Source organism: Cherax quadricarinatus, chromosome 70 (assembly GCF_038502225.1).
Source record: "Cherax quadricarinatus isolate ZL_2023a chromosome 70, ASM3850222v1, whole genome shotgun sequence".
NCBI classification, from domain to species: domain Eukaryota; kingdom Metazoa; phylum Arthropoda; class Malacostraca; order Decapoda; family Parastacidae; genus Cherax; species Cherax quadricarinatus.
Window position 1 is genome coordinate 3734600 of NC_091361.1, and position 18798 is coordinate 3753397.

Below are 18798 nucleotides of genomic sequence, written 5' to 3' on the forward strand. Positions count from 1 at the left end.
TGCTAGGTAGATGTGGTGGATTTAATTTCCATGGTAACCTAACCCAATACTGTCCATCTTTATATTTGACAGTGTCCAAATATTGGTTATAAGTCTGAGACTCTTGTGGGCTTGGTTTATTTACATCAATACCTATCGCATCTAAATCCCACAACTTATCAACTGGTTCATTAATTTCTTCCAGTAATGTTAATTTTTGCTGTGGTACATGATCAACGGTTATTCTCGTAACTAGTACATTTTCCACTGAATCAATATCAGCTTCTTTCCCTCTTTGAGAGGGAATGGGACCACATATCATGTGGCCTCCTGCTGTTTTCAGCAAGTGAACATCATGTTTACTTACTATATTTTGCACAAAACAGTGATAATAATCACTTCCAATGATTAAATCAATTGGACTAATTGTGTCCGTCTGTATGTCAGGACAGGCTAACTTGACCTTAGCTGCTTTCAGTGCTGCAACTGTTTCTTTTAATCCCTGGATCTGCACAGACTTAGGCAAATCATCTACTACCACAGCTTCTACTGTCTTTTTCCTGTTTCCTAGACCAACAGTGTTTCTGGCTAGGTCATATGTCTGTTTACCAGAATTGTGGAAAAAAAACAGCTATATCTAACTGTATTTTGGCATAGGGTTGTTTATTCAGTTTCTGCAACACTGTTCTTCTTATGAAGGACCTTTGTGAGCCTTGATCAAATAGTGTTAGCACATTGGTTTTGTGTAATTTATTAGATAACTCAACTCGAGCTATAGGGAGAGCAGTTGCTTTAAACTTATCTCTCACATTTAATGCTGTTGCTTGTTGACTTCCTGATTCTGTGGAAGTCTGCTGCTGTTCAGCAAAAGTATTTGGGCATAATGCTGTATGATGCATACCCTTGCATTTAAAACACTTCTTCAGTGAGCATTTACCTCCCTTGTGTTCACCTAAACACTTGATGCACCTTTTCAGCTGATGAACACGTTGTTTACGTGCCTCCATTGATGTGTATTGAATACAATACTGTGCCCAATGTGTTCCATCACAAAGTACACATTTTGGAGTACGTTTATGTGTCACAGTCTGTTTACTGTCTGTTGTATTCACAGCTTGATAAATGCCTATATGGGATTTCCCATTATATGGTTTAGTGGGAGTAGTTATACTCTTTTTATACTGAGTTGAAGGTTTATTATCCACTGGATTTGTGGATTTTTCATCTTGTCTCGTTGCTTGCATGCATGAAACTATTGTTTGTAAACCATTGCTAATTTCTTCACAAGTGAAATAGCGTTTATTGAACATAATATTTAATCGTTCAATAGTTTGTGGTGACAGCTTATCCTGTACAATACCACTGATAAACCAATCACATTGCCTTAGGTCATATTTAGCACCTAGAGATCTGAGTCTATTGTCTAATGTGATTCTAAATGCCTGGCTTCAAGCTTGATATTAAGACTGCATGTCTAACTCTAGCCTTGTCATCATCAAAGTAATTGTCTGCTAAGACACGTAAGGCTATTTGATAATTGCCTTTGACCACCGGAAATGACTTAATCAGTTCATAGGGTTCTCCCTTCACAAGACATTTAAGATAATTGAACTTAGCAATCTCATCTATGTCAGTTCGTGAATTTACTATGGATTGAAAACCACTAATGAATTCTTCATAATTATGACCTTGGAAAATAGGTAATGACAATGTAGGTAAGCTTGATAATGGGACACTTGTTGTTACAGGTGTAACAGGTGTTTGACCACTAGTAGTAGGTCTCTGTGACAGAGTTTTAGGGCAGATAGCCTGTACTCCTGTCCACCTTAATTGTTGATCACTAAAAGTATCCAAAACATTTTTAATTTCATCCTCAGATGGATCTGATTCAAGAAATTTATTTTCATAATGTGTATAGTCTGAATTAATTATTTTCATGCGTTGTGTAAATAATTCAAACTTGACCTCAAGATCATCAAAATCTATGTTTGTATCTTGAGTTAATCCTATACAGACTGAAATTAGATTTTCTAATTGTGTAATCTTAGTCTGTAAAGACTGAAACTGAGTTTTCAAACAAACCATTTTAATGGTATACTGAAAATTCTAGCACCACACTTAGAGTGTTTAAAAAACACTCTACTGCTATAGACAGCTGAGTTTTTGTTATGCTTAAGTCAGCAATAATCGAGTCAGACACTACTGACCCACTAAGCTTAACCTCAGGGTCAATGACCATGAAGGGTACAGGGTACATGTGTCTGGTGTTTATGGCTTGAGTTTGTTTGCTGTGTCAGCCTGACCACGATGATTAATCGTAAATAACGTTATACACTTCATTCACTATACACTATAAATGTCACTGTATAACTGTAAATCACATGTGAATATTACACATATATAAATGTCACTGTTAATATGTATTTGAAAGCTTACACTTTATATATAAGTTCCTTTAATATAACAGGTAGATCTATAAGAAACAAACTTTAACACAATCTTGTCTCTTAATTTCTGTCTATAAACATTATAAACACTGTGTATATATATACACTCAGACAAACAACATCACTTGGGATGTTGTCTTAATCAGCGTTTCGAGATTGGAGCAGTTGATGGAGGGTGACGGATACCATCCCCCGTCTTCTTGTTGGGTGAGTCACCCAGCTCCCGTTTTCTTTTGGGTGAACGCTGGGTGAGCGCCCGTTTTCTTTTGGCTGCCCATTCTCTGTGATTGAGTCTGGAGGGACTCATTTATACTGATTTATATTGTAAAACACTAGTTTTACAGCTTTTTTCGAAGGACCTTGGCTCATAGGTTATTTGTACACTGTAGTACAACATATTTGGACCACAGTGTGGTCTTTATCCGGTTCGAGCACGAACAAATTCTGTTGATGATTTTGGCCTTACCTGCTGTGTTTAAATTATAACTATATATAATGAACACTTAGCTGATAAATGACAGCAAATCATCTACACAGCCGCCCCTGCAGACGAGGTCTAGAAGCTGTCGAAACCATCACAACATTGGGCTGTCAAGAGATACAATTTGTAAGTATAAATTACCCCTAGGGGGTGTTATGTCAGCATATTTCATTCGATGATGGCTGACGAAATACCTACTTGTTTGGACTCCTTGTGACTCAAGAATTGCGCAATCCCCCGATCTACAAGAAATTCGTAACATACCTTGCTCTTTGTAACGTGAGCTATGGTGTTCTCAACACCTTCGACAGGTATCGGTGACTTGATAGAAGCTGAAGTGTCCTTGGATGTCCACGTCTTCCATTGTCTAGGAAATGCACACTGGTACACTATGTTCCACAAGATTTGTCTTTATTGTTCACAATGTATCACAAGAGAAGCTGATCACACTTCTCTTATGTTTATTGTGTTTGAGACACTTTGTTCACACTAACGCACAGATCAGTGTTCTTTGCTGGTTATCCTGGCATCAGTGTCACTCTCTCTAGAGTCAAAGTTAATCTGGCGATGCCACACCGCCCCAAGCCGTCACTGCCCTAATACACAAAAAAAACGCTGACCTAGTACCTTGCATCCTTGTCACCTACTCGATGAAGCAAAGCAGAATGTTTGTTTCTTGCTGTCTTAAGCATAGACAACAATGTACACTATCTTTACTATTGTAATAAAGTGGGAGCAGGATTTTCCTTAATTGTCCTGCTAAAGTAAGAATGTACTGTCTCATAAAAATACACTTTGCAACACCGCTGCAAGGAGCAGAGGTCACTTGACTACGTGGCATAGCATCTGTGATCAATTACTCACTCTAGCAGAAAACAAGACGCTCGCCCCTTCTGAGAGGGCTTGGCCCCTCAGGGCTGAAAGGGCTGAAGGGGCTGAAAGGGCTGAAGGGGGCTGATACACCCCTCCTGGAGAAAATTCCTCCACATGTATAAAAGATCAAAGAAATTCTTTTACTGATTTAAATAACCTTCCCAGTGTGGAGATAATATTTAAATAACCTTCCCAGTGTGGAGATAATATTTAAATAACCTTCCCAGTGTGGAGATAATATTTAAATAACCTTCCCAGTGTGGAGATAATATTTAAATAACCTTCCCAGTGTGGAGATAATATTTAAATAACCTTCCCATTGTGGAGATAATATTTAAATAACCTTCCCAGTGTGGAGATAACATTTAAATAACCTTCCCAGTGTGGAGATAATATTTAAATAACCTTCCCAGAGTGGAGATAATATTTAAATAACCTTCCCAGTGTGGAGATAATATTTAAATAACCTTCCCAGTGTGGAGATAATATTTAAATAACCTTCCCAGTGTGGAGATAATATTTAAATAACTTTCCCAGTGTGGAGATAATATTTAAATAACCTTCCCAGTGTGGAGATAATATTTAAATAACCTTCCCAGTGTGGAGATAATATTTAAATAACCTTCCCAGTGTGGAGATAATATTTAAATAACCTTCCCAGTGTGGAGATAATATTTAAATAACCTTTCCAGTGTGGAGATAATATTTAAATAACCTTTCCAGTGTGGAGATAATATTTAAATAACCTTCCCAGTATGGAGATAATATTTATATAACCTTCCCAGTGTGGAGATAATATTTATATAACCTTCCCAGTGTGGAGATAATATTTAAATAACCTTCCCAGTGTGGAGATAATATTTATATAACCTTCCCAGTGTGGAGATAATATTTAAATAACCTTCCCAGTGTGGAGATAATATTTAAATAACCTTCCCAGTCTGGAGTGAGATAATATTTAAATAACCTTCCCAGTGTGAAGATAATATTTAAATAACCTTCCCAGTGTGGAGATAATATTTAAATAACCTTCCCAGTCAGGAGATAATATTTAAATAACCTTCCCAGTTTGGAGGTAATATTTAAATAACCTTCCCTGTGTGGAGATAATATTTAAATAACGTTCCCAGACTGGAGTGAGATAATATTTAAATAACCTTCCCAGTCAGGAGATAATATTTAAATAACCTTCACAGTGTGGAGATAATATTTAAATAACCTTCCCAGTCAGGAGATAATATTTAAATAACCTTCCCAGTGTGGAGTGAGATAATATTTAAATAGCCTTCCCAGTGTGGAGAAAATATTTAAATAACCTTCCCAGTGTGGAGAAAATATTTAAATAACCTTCCCAGTCTGGAGTGAGATAATATTTAAATAACCTTCCAAGTGTGAAGATAATATTTAAATAACCTTCCCAGTGTGGAGATAATATTTAAATAACCTTCCCAGTGTGGAGATAATATTTATATAACCTTCCCAGTGTGGAGATAATATTTAAATAACCTTCCCAGTGTGGAGATAATATTTAAATAACCTCTCCAGTGTGGAGATAATATTTAAATAACCTTCCCAGTGTGGAGATAATATTTATATAACCTTCCCAGTTTGTAGATAATATTTAAATAACCTTCCCAGTCTGGAGTGAGATAATATTTAAATAACCTTCCCAGTGTGAAGATAATATTTAAATAACCTTCCCAGTGTGGAGATAATATTTAAATAACCTTCCCAGTGTGGAGACAATATTTAAATAACCTTCCAAGTGTGAAGATAATATTTAAATAACTTTCCCAGTCAGGAGATAATATTTAAATAACCTTCCCAGTGTGGAGACAATATTTAAATAACCTTCCAAGTGTGAAGATAATATTTAAATAACTTTCCCAGTCAGGAGATAATATTTAAATAACCTTCCCAGTGTGGAGATAATATTTAAATAACTTTCCCAGTCAGGAGATAATATTTAAATAACCTTCCCAGTGTGAAGATAATATTTAAATAACCTTCCCAGTGTGGAGATAATATTTAAATAACCTTCCCAGTGTGGAGACAATATTTAAATAACCTTCCAAGTGTGAAGATAATATTTAAATAACTTTCCCAGTCAGGAGATAATATTTAAATAACCTTCCCAGTGTGGAGACAATATTTAAATAACCTTCCAAGTGTGAAGATAATATTTAAATAACCTTCCCAGTGTGGAGATAATATTTAAATAACCTTCCCAGTGTGGAGATAATATTTATATAACCTTCCCAGTGTGGAGATAATATTTAAATAACCTTCCCAGTGTGGAGATAATATTTAAATAACCTTCCCAGTGAGGAGATAATATTTAAATAACCTTCCCAGTGTGGAGATAATATTTAAATAACCTTCCCAGTGTGGAGATAATATTTAAATAACCATCCCAGTCAGGAGATAATATTTAAATAACCTTCCCAGTGAGGAGATAATATTTAAATAACCATCCCAGTCAGGAGATAATATTTAAATAACCTTCCCAGTGAGGAGATAATATTTAAATAACCATCCCACTGTGGAGATAATATTTAAATAACCTTCCCAGTCAGGAGATAATATTTAAATAACCTTCCCAGTGTGGAGATAATATTTAAATATCCTTCCCAGTCAGGAGATAATATTTAAATAACCTCCCACTGTGGAGATAATATTTAAATATCCTTCCCAGTCAGGAGATAATATTTAAATAACCTTCCCAGTTTTGTAGGTAATATTTAAATAACCTTCCCAGTGTGGAGATAATATTTAAATATCCTTCCCAGTCAGGAGATAATATTTAAATAACCTTCCCAGTGTGGAGATAATATTTAAATAACCTTCCCAGTGTGGAGACAATATTTAAATAACCTTCCCAGTCAGGAGATAATATTTAAATAACCTTCCCAGTGTGGAGATAATATTTAAATAACCTTCCCAGTGTGGAGACAATATTTAAATAACCTTCCCAGTCAGGAGATAATATTTAAATAACCTTCCCAGTGTGGAGATAATATTTAAATAACCTTCCAAGTCTGGAGTGAGATAATATTTAAATAACCTTCCCAGTCAGGAGATGATATTTAAATAACCTTCCCAGTGTTGAGATAATATTTAAATAACCTTCCCAGTCAGGAGATGATATTTAAATAACCTTCCCAGTGTTGAGATAATATTTAAATAACCTTCCCAGTCAGGAGATAATATTTAAATAACCTTCCCAGTGTTGAGATAATATTTAAATAACCTTCACAGTGTGGAGATAATATTTAAATAACCTTCCCTGTCAGGAGATAATATTTAAATAACCTTCCCAGTGTGGAGGTAATATTTAAATAACCTTCCCTGTCAGGAGATAATATTTAAATAACCTTCCCAGTCTGGAGTGAGATAATATTTAAATAACCTTCCCAGTTTGGAGATAATATTTAAATAATTTTTCCAGTCTGAAGTGATATAATATTTAAATAACCTTCCCAGTGTGGAGTGAGATAATATTTAAATAGCCTTCCCAGTGTGGAGATAATATTTAAATAACCTTCCCAGTGTGGAGATAATATTTAAATAACCTTCTCAGTCTGGAGTGATATAGTATTTAAATAACCTTCCAAGTGTGGAGTGAGATGATATTTAAATAACCTTCACAGTGTGGAGATAATATTTGAATTACCTTCCTAGTGCGGAGATATATTTAAATAACCTTCCCAGTCTGGAGTGATATAATATTTAAATAACCTTCCCAGTGTGGAGTGAGATAATATTTAAATAGCCTTCCCAGTGTGGAGATAATATTTAAATAACCTTCCCAGTGGTGAGATAATATTTAAATAACCTTCGCAGTCAGGAGTGATATAACATTTTATTTGAGATTTTTGTTTGTGATTTAAAAGCAGTTCACAGGAGTAAATTAATTTTTACAGTTTTGGAATATGTTTAAGCATTATGGAAAGAAGTTCCTTTTATGTATACACTCTTTTTGAATGCATGTAATCTTTCGTTAGCATTTTGAACTATTATTTTTGGGGAAAGTTGTATTACTATTATCGTCAGAGCACCATTTTCGGTGCCTTCAGGTTTTGGATTTTACGTCCCAAAGGCTATGAATTTTGAGTAACGTTAATGAGTAAATATACCTTGAAAAAGGATTATTCTTTAAGCCTATTAAATCAGATTTTCGATTTCTCCCCGAATTCGATGCTTGACTAAGGATAAAAATGATGCTATTAATGTCTATACATATACATGTTATTTACTTAAGAAAACACTGATTTCCACGTTTTGAAGAAATACCCTTTAAGTTTTCACAATGTCAGGCTCAGTTAAGGTCAACTGAGTTATCAAACATTAAGAGATGAAAAGATTAAAATGTCAAACACTTGGTAAGACAAGTAACGTGAAACTGGTTTTGTTATTCCACGTAACAGTAGTACAATCCAAAATATATAAATGTTTATCTTCCATCACTTCCTCCATTTCCTGGAATACATTAACTATTTCTCACCTTCATCCACTTACGTTCTTTGCTCAATTAAATGAATCAACAATTCTGAGAAGACACGTCTAATTAATCACATGTTAAATAAATTTTTGTTAATACAAAGAAGACAATATTACTGTACTCAGTATTATCTCATATATAGTATTCAGTATTCTCTGATATATATATATATATATAGTGGCCACGAACGAGTGGTATTGATCAATAACAACACTGCACTAGGCAAGGACTCGAACCCATGCTGCTTTGGCTTGCCTCATGGTGGGCGAAAATACATGACGCCCTTACCCACTGAACCATAGCGTCATGTGTTTTCGCCCACCATGAGGCAGACCAAAGCAGCATGGGTTCGAGTCCTTGGCTAGTGCATTGTCGTTATTGATATATATATATATATATATATATATATATATATATATATATATATATATATATATATATATATATATATATATATATATATATATATATATATATATATATATATATATGTATGAATATATATATATATATATATATATATATATATATATATATATATATATATATATATATATATATATATATATATATATATATATATATATATATATGTATGAATATATATATATATATATATATATATATATATATATATATATATATATATATATATATATATATATATATATATATATATATATATATGTATGAATATATATATATATATATATATATATATATATATATATATATATATATATATATATATATATATATATATATATATATATATGTATGAATATATATATATATGTATGAATATATATATATATATATATATATATATATATATATATATATATATATATATATATATATATATATATATATATATATATATATATATATATAGACTTCAGGATGTACATGTTTATAGAGGGGCCACAGATATATCAGATCACTTTCTAGTTGTAGCTACACTGAGAGTAAAAGGTAGATGGGATACAAGGAGAATAGAAGCATCAGGGAAGAGAGAGGTGAAGGTTTACAAACTAAAAGAGGAGGCAGCTAGGGTAAGATATAAACAGCTATTGGAGGATAGATGGGCAAATGAGAGCATAGGCAATGGGGTCGAAGAGGTATGGGGTAGGTTTAAAAATGTAGTGTTAGAGTGTTCAGCAGAAGTTTGTGGTTACAGGAAAGTGGGTGCAGGAGGGAAGAGGAGCGATTGGTGGAATGATGATGTAAAGAGAGTAGTAAGGGAGAAAAAGTTAGCATATGAGAAGTTTTTACAAAGCAGAAGTGATGCAAGGAGGGAAGAGTATATGGAGAAAAAGAGAGAGGTTAAGAGAGTGGTGAAGCAATGTAAAAAGAGAGCAAATGAGAGAGTGGGTGAGATGTTATCAACAAATTTTGTTGAAAATAAGAAAAAGTTTTGGAGTGAGATTAACAAGTTAAGAAAGCCTAGAGAACAAATGGATTTGTCAGTTAAAAATAGGAGAGGAGAGTTATTAAATTTAGAGTTAGAGGTATTGGGAAGATGGAGGGAATATTTTGAGGAATTGTTAAATGCTGATGAAGATAGGGAAGCTGTGATTTCGTGTATAGGGCAAGGAATAACATCTTGTAGGAGTGAGGAAGAGCCAGTTGTGAGTGTGGGGGAAGTTCTTGAGGCAGTAAGTAAAATGAAAGGGGGTAAGGCAGCCGGGATTGATGGGATAAAGATAGAAATGTTAAAAGCAGGTGGGGATATAGTTTTGGAGTGGTTGGTGCAATTATTTAATAAATGTATGGAAGAGGGTAAGGTACCTAGGGATTGGCAGAGAGCATGCATAGTTCCTTTGTATAAAGGCAAAGGGGATAAAAGAGAGTGCAAAAGTTATAGGGGGATAAGTCTGTTGAGTGTACCTGGTAAAGTGTATGGTAGAGTTATAATTGAAAGAATTAAGAGTAAGACAGAGAATAGGATAGCAGATGAACAAGGAGGCTTTAGGAAAGGTAGGGGGTGTGTGGACCAGGTGTTTACAGTGAAACATATAAGTGAACAGTATTTAGATAAGGCTAAAGAGGTCTTTGTGGCATTTATGGATTTGGAAAAGGCGTATGACAGGGTGGATAGGGGGGCAATGTGGCAGATGTTGCAAGTGTATGGTGTAGGAGGTAGGTTACTGAAAGCAGTGAAGAGTTTTTACGAGGATAGTGAGGCTCAACTTAGAGTATGTAGGAAAGAGGGAAATTTTTTCCCAGTAAAAGTAGGCCTTAGACAAGGATGTGTGATGTCACCGTGGTTGTTTAATATATTTATAGATGGGGTTGTAAGAGAAGTAAATGCGAGGGTCTTGGCAAGAGGCGTGGAGTTAAAAGATAAAGAATCACACACAAAGTGGGAGTTGTCACAGCTGCTCTTTGCTGATGACACTGTGCTCTTGGGAGATTCTGAAGAGAAGTTGCAGAGATTGGTGGATGAATTTGGTAGGGTGTGCAAAAGAAGAAAATTAAAGGTGAATACAGGAAAGAGTAAGGTTATGAGGATAACAAAAAGATTAGGTGATGAAAGATTGAATATCAGATTGGAGGGAGAGAGTATGGAGGAGGTGAACGTATTCAGATATTTGGGAGTGGACGTGTCAGCGGATGGGTCTATGAAAGATGAGGTGAATCATAGAATTGATGAGGGAAAAAGAGTGAGTGGTGCACTTAGGAGTCTGTGGAGACAAAGAACTTTGTCCTTGGAGGCAAAGAGGGGAATGTATGAGAGTATAGTTTTACCAACGCTCTTATATGGGTGTGAAGCGTGGGTGATGAATGTTGCAGCAAGGAGAAGGCTGGAGGCAGTGGAGATGTCATGTCTGAGGGCAATGTGTGGTGTGAATATAATGCAGAGAATTCGTAGTTTGGAAGTTAGGAGGAGGTGCGGGATTACCAAAACTGTTGTCCAGAGGGCTGAGGAAGGGTTGTTGAGGCGGTTCGGACATGTAGAGAGAATGGAGCGAAACAGAATGACTTCAAGAGTGTATCAGTCTGTAGTGGAAGGAAGGCGGGGTAGGGGTCGGCCTAGGAAAGGTTGGAGGGAGGGGGTAAAGGAGGTTTTGTGTGCGAGGGGCTTGGACTTCCAGGAGGCATGCATGAGCGTGTTTGATAGGAGTGAATGGAGACAAATGGTTTTTAATACTTGAAGTGCTGTTGGAGTGTGAGCAAAGTAACATTTATGAAGGGATTCAGGGAAACCGGCAGGCCGGACTTGAGTCCTGGAGATGGGAAGTACAGTGCCTGCACTCTGAAGGAGGGGTGTTAATGTTGCAGTTTAAAAACTGTAGTGTAAAGCACCCTTCTGGCAAGACAGTGATGGAGTGAATGATGGTGAAAGTTTTTCTTTTTCGGGCCACCCTGCCTTGGTGGGAATCGGCCAGTGTGATAATAAAAAAAAAAATATATATATATATATATATATATACATATATATATACCATATATATATATATATATACCATATATATATATATATATATATATATATATATATATATATATATATATATATATATATATATATATATATATATATATATATTATTACTTTTATTATCACACTGGCCGATTCCCATGCTTCACACACATATAAGAGCGTTGGTAAAACTATACTCTCATACATTCCCCTCTTTGCCTCCAAGGACAAAGTTCTTTGTCTCCACAGACTCCTAAGTGCACCACTCACTCTTTTTCCCTCATCAATTCTATGATTCACTTCATCTTTCATAGACCCATCCGCTGACACGTCCACTCCCAAATATCTGAATACGTTCACCTCCTCCATACTCTCTCCCTCCAATCTGATATCCAATCTTTCATCACCTAATCTTTTTGTTATCCTCATAACCTTACTCTTTCCTGTATTCACCTTTAATTTTCTTCTTTTGCACACCCTACCAAATTCATCCACCAATCTCTGCAACTTCTCTTCAGAATCTCCCAAGAGCACAGTGTCATCAGCAAAGAGCAGCTGTGACAACTCCCACTTTGTGTGTGATTCTTTATCTTTTAACTCCACTCCTCTTGTCAAGACCCTCGCATTTACTTCTCTTACAACCCCATCTATAAATATATTAAACAACCACGGTGACATCATACATCCTTGTCTAAGGCCTACTTTTACTGGGAAAAAAATTCCCTCTTTCCTACATACTCTAACTTGAGCCTCACTATCCTCGTAAAAACTCTTCACTGCTTTCAGTAACCTACCTCCTACACCATACACTTGCAACATCTGCCACATTGCCCCCCTATCCACCCTGTCATACGCTTTTTCCAAATCCATAAATGCCACAAAGACCTCTTTAGCCTTATCTAAATACTGTTCACTTATATGTTTCACTGTAAACACCTGGTCCACACACCCCCTACCTTTCCTAAAGCCTCCTTGTTCATCTGCTATCCTATTCTCCGTCTTACTCTTAATTCTTTCAATTATAACTCTACCATACACTTTACCAGGTATACTCAACAGACTTATCCCCCTATAATTTTTGCACTCTCTTTTATCCCCTTTGCCTTTATACAAAGGAACTATGCATGCTCTCTGAAAATCCCTAGGTACCTTACCCTCTTCCATACATTTATTAAATAATTGCACCAACCACTCCAAAACTATATCCCCACCTGCTTTTAACATTTCTATCTTTATCCCATCAATCCCGGCTGCCTTACCCCCTTTCATTTTACCTACTGCCTCACGAACTTCCCCCACACTCACAACTGGCTCTTCCTCACTCCTACAAGATGTTATTCCTCCTTGCCCAATACACGAAATCACAGCTTCCCTATCTTCATCAACATATAACAATTCCTCAAAATATTCCCTCCATCTTCCCAATACCTCTAACTCTCCATTTAATAACTCTCCTCTCCTGTTTTTAACTGACAAATCCATTTGTTCTCTAGGCTTTCTTAACTTGTTAATCTCACTCCAAAACTTTTTCTTATTTTCAACAAAATTTGTTGATAACATCTCACCCACTCTCTCATTTGCTCTCTTTTTACATTGCTTCACCACTCTCTTAACCTCTCTATTTTTCTCCATATTCTCTTCCCTCCTTGCATCACTTCTACTTTGTAAAAACTTCTCATATGCTAACTTTTTCTCCCTTACTACTCTCTTTACATCATCATTCCACCAATCGCTCCTCTTCCCTCCTGCACCCACTTTCCTGTAACCACAAACTTCTGCTGAACACTCTAACACTACATTTTTAAACCTACCCCATACCTCTTCGACCCCATTGCCTATGCTCTCATTAGCCCATCTATCCTCCAATAGCTGTTTACATCTTACCCTAACTGCCTCCTCTTTTAGTTTATAAACCTTCACCTCTCTCTTCCCTGATGCTTCTATTCTCCTTGTATCCCATCTACCTTTTACTCTCAGTGTAGCTACAACTAGAAAGTGATCTGATATATCTGTGGCCCCTCTATAAACATGTACATCCTGAAGTCTACTCAACAGTCTTTTATCTACCAATTCATAATCCAACAAACTACTGTCATTTCGTCCTACATCATATCTTGTATACTTATTTATCCTCTTTTTCTTAAAATATGTATTACCTATAACTAAACCCCTTTCTATACAAAGTTCAATCAAAGGGCTCCCATTATCATTTACACCTGGCACCCCAAACTTACCTACCACACCCTCTCTAAAAGTTTCTCCTACTTTAGCATTCAGGTCCCCTACCACAATTATTCTCTCACTTGGTTCAAAGGCTCCTATACATTCACTTAACATCTCCCAAAATCTCTCTCTCTCCTCTGCATTCCTCTCTTCTCCAGGTGCATACACGCTTATTATGACCCACTTCTCGCATCCAACCTTTACTTTAATCCACATAATTCTTGAATTTACACATTCATATTATCTTTTCTCCTTCCATAACTGATCATTTAACATTACTGCTCCTCCTTCCTTTGCTCTAACTCTCTCAGATACTCCAGATTTAATCCCATTTATTTCCCCCCACTGAAACTCTCCTACCCCCTTCAGCTTTGTTTCGCTTAGGGCCAGGACATCCAACTTCTTTTCATTCATAACATCAGCAATCATCTGTTTCTTGTCATCCGCACTACATCCACGCACATTTAAGCATCCCAGTTTTATAAAGTTTTTCTTCTTCTCTTTTTTAGTAAATGTCTACAGGAGAAGGCGTTACTAGCCCATTGCTCCAGGCATTTTAGTCGCCTCATACGACACGCATGGCTTACGGAGGAAAGATTCTTTTCCACTTCCCCATGGACAATAGAAGAAATAAAGAAGAACAAGAGCTATTTAGAAAAAGGAGAAAAACATAGATGTATGTATATATATATGCATGTGCGTGTCTGTGAAGTGTGACCAAAGTGTAAGTAGGAGTAGCAAGATATCCCTGTTATCTAGCGTGTTTATGAGACAGAAAAAGAAACCAGCAATCCTACCATCATGCAAAACAGTTACAAGTTTTTGTTTCACAGTCATCTGGCAGGACGGTAGTACTTCCCTGGGTGGTTGCTGTCTACCAACCTACTACCTATATATATATATATAATATACTATATACTATATATATATATACTATATATATATATAAATGTATACTATATATATATATATATATATATATATATATATATATATATATATATATATATATACTATACTATATATATATATATATATATATATATATATATATATATATATATATATATATATATATATATATATATATATATATATATATATATATATATATATATATGTCGTGCCGAATATGTAAAACTGGTCAATTAGCAAGAACTCATTTAAAATTAAGTCCTTTCTGAAATTTTCTCTTATACGTTTAAAGATATATTTTTTTCATTAATGTTAATGTAAGAATTTTTAATTTTTCACCAAAAGAATCTTAGAAAACTTACCTAACCTTATTATAACAAGAACAATTTATTTTAGCCTAACCCAACTAAATATATTTTAGATTTATTTACAGTAATTTAATACTAAACAAACACAGTGAAATATAGTTTTTTCGTTAGGTTCAGAATGATTTTGGCGAAATTATTGCATACACAAATTTTTACTTGTCCTATATGGCAAAATGAGCGTTGCTATTTAAGCCAAGATCGCAAGTTCTGCCTATTCGACACGACATATATATATATATTATATATATAATATATATATATATATATATATATATATATATATATATATATATATATATATATATATATATATATGAATAAAAAGGCTTCAAGGAAGAATATTTGGATTTCTTCCTGAAGCCATTTGAATGTTCCACTTCCCCTACCACCCTATCTTTTAGTATATATTTTTTTTACAAATAGGAATATTTTATTACATAATATGGTACAGAAGATTTAAGAGATACATTGTTGATATAAAGGTGGCATATACGGTACATGTTGTTACGTGTGTATCACCGATTATAAGGCGAAAACCTCATCCAGCTCCTCAGAGCTGGGGCGTGTGCCCAAAATACAGCAGGTATTACCCCTTTGAACAGCCGCACTGAGCCGCTGGAACAGAAAACTAGCTGCCCTGGGATCCCTAGTTACCCCGATGAGTCTTTTTCCCAGCTCCTTAAGGAATTTAGATGCATTCTTTCCCCATGAGCCAAGGGTCTCTGAGCCTATGGGAACAAACATATAATGATGGGCAAGTTCTCCATATTTTCTAGACTTTTTGGACTCCCTGAAGCTGGCAGCTGCCCCTCCTTCCTCCCTGGTGTATTGGAGATAGGTATCAGCCAAGGTAGATGCACATGTATAGTCCCACACCACCTGCTTCCCATCTGTCCAGGCTTGAAGGGTGATACCATCTGGACGCTTCTGGCTGCCATCAGATCTGCATAGTTGGGGTGGCTCCCTTACTGCTGGGCATCCAGCTGTTGTGAGGCTCCTCTTGATAATGTTATTAACCTCATGTCTTGCAATCTTTCCCTCGGATTTACGGCACACATGACCATGGTACCCGAATCGGTCTGCTGCTTCACTGCCACAAATACACCTGTGTTCAGCGAGAATAGGGGCGGCAAGTCGAAGGGCAACACCGATGCGGATGGTCTGTGGGTCGAGGCGTGTGCCAAGGCTGGAGTTGGGAACAGCCAACAGAAAGTCCCCAGCATGAGGGGCTCTCACTGCCAGCAGACGGGCTCTGTCCTTCCCTGACACACTCTGAAGCATTGTTGAGGCTATATTTTCCACTATTGGACCATCCCAGTGCGATTGTTTGTAGTTGTTGGGGGAAGCAGGTCTGGTTTATGAGCCCGTTAGATTATCCCAGATCATTGCTCCGTCAATAAATTTTTGGTCCTGGACTCCAATCTTGTCCCTAAGATGTTCAGGGAGAATCGCTGCTACAAGCTCTCTGGATGCAATACACGAGGACAGAAAAGCAGGTAACGCAATCTGTGATGACTTGCGGACACCAATGCCTCCTAGTCTGACTGGAAGTGTAGCTTGGTTCCACTGCCCGTCTTCTAGAGTAAGGTTAAGTACTTTCGTAAAAATCTGCCTCAGAATACTGTCATATTCGTGCAGTATAGGGTTATCATATGAAGGTGCACATCTTAGGAAATATGTCAACCTGGGCAGACTCAAGCACTTTGTGAGAAGGTACAAGGCATCGTGGGTGTCCAGATTGCCTATTCGTTGTTCCATTCTCCTTAACTCGTCCAATTTCTTCCTGAGAATTGTGTCAATGGCATTGCTTCCCAGAGGTGCTCCTAGCAAGGCACTATTTGTGGGGGCAATGACTGCTGCTCCTGGTAGTTTTGATCTCACTGCATTTATCACTTGTTGACTGACTGAGATGATTTCACATTTGGATGGATTCAGGACGAGACCCATTTCCTGTCCCCGTGTCATTTCCTGTGTAAGGTCATGTGGGAGGGACTCCTTTGCACCTGCTAGTGTGCCATCATCTAGGAACCAGATGTTTAGCTCGCTGGTCAGTCTGACTGTGATTTCCCTAACTGCTATACAGAAGAGAAATGGTGCAAGAGGATCTCCTTGTTGGACACCCTCCGATGATGTGATTTCATGCTCTCCAAAGAGAAGCATTGATTCCTTGCTATACCCAGCTGAAACAAAAGGGAAGAGACCAGGGAAATGTTCTTGTACTGCTGCTAATATCACGTCTCTTTTCAGGAGATTGAACGCATTCTTGAAATCTAATTTTACCACTGCATTGTCCTCAGGCAGGTTGTTGATATACGCCCTTGTTGCATGAACCGCTGCTTCACTTCCTTGAGAGACCCCATATATATATATATATATATATATATATATATATATATATATATATATATATATATATATATATATATATATATATATATATATATATATATATACATATATATATATATATACATATATATATATATATATATATATATATATATATATATATATATATATATATATATATATATATATATATATATATATATATATATATATATATATATATAAGCTAGGGCTCAGGCACCTACCCCTACCCTAGAAGGGTTAGGCATGGTGTCGATGTGTAACTGTGTATCCGAGTACCCGAGGTCACTTGAAGCTACGTGGATCACCAAGCCACTTTTGGATAAGGCCACGTGGATCTTCAAGTCATGTGGAGCCAAACAAGTGGACTACCAAACGAGACGTCCAAAGCTACATGCTGTTATCTGCTGCCTGACGTCGTTGCCCAATGTCACCTCACGATGTCACCCCATGACATCACCTCAGGACATCTGCCCGACCTCACATCACGACGTCACCCAGGACGTCTGCTCAACGTCACCCAGGATGTCTGCCCAACGTCGCCTCGCGATGTTACCCCACGACATCCCTCACGACGTCACGCCTGACATCTCCACATGGTGTCACATCGACAGTGTTATAGTTTCACAGTAAGCAATTTGTTGCAGTATTGTCGAGGAGGATTGTGAGAAGACATGTCACTTGTTAATTCTTCTCAGTTAGTAATCTCACTTGTTCGTGAATGTCTTAGTGTCGATTTTTGCATAGAAAAATGTCATTTGCTAGTGGAAGCCATGTTGTAACCACATGTGCATTGTTGGTGTGTGCAGTTTTCAGTGTGTCTCGACGTATGATCTGAGCCCAGATGTGTGTGTAGAGCACATATCCGGTCTACACATTACCGCTTTGTGATTGTTTGAAAACTGATACTAGTCAGTCCAGGCATCAGATTATGAGCATCTGAGCCCCCATATACAGAAAGTTCTTATTCTCGCCATTCTTAGGCGCCATGCCTACGTCGTACCTGCTACACCTCGTTGAGACTCATTTCACATCACCTCCTGACCGTCAGAGTGCAGTTATGTGTAGAAAACCAGTCAAAAGGGTGCTCAGTCTGACCTCGGCTATGACTCCAACTGTTGAGAGGATGACATCGCCAAGCCATAGTAGCCATCTCCGCAGTCGACTGTTTGACTCGTGTTAGACAGTCGCCTGCATTTGATCTATGTTCACTG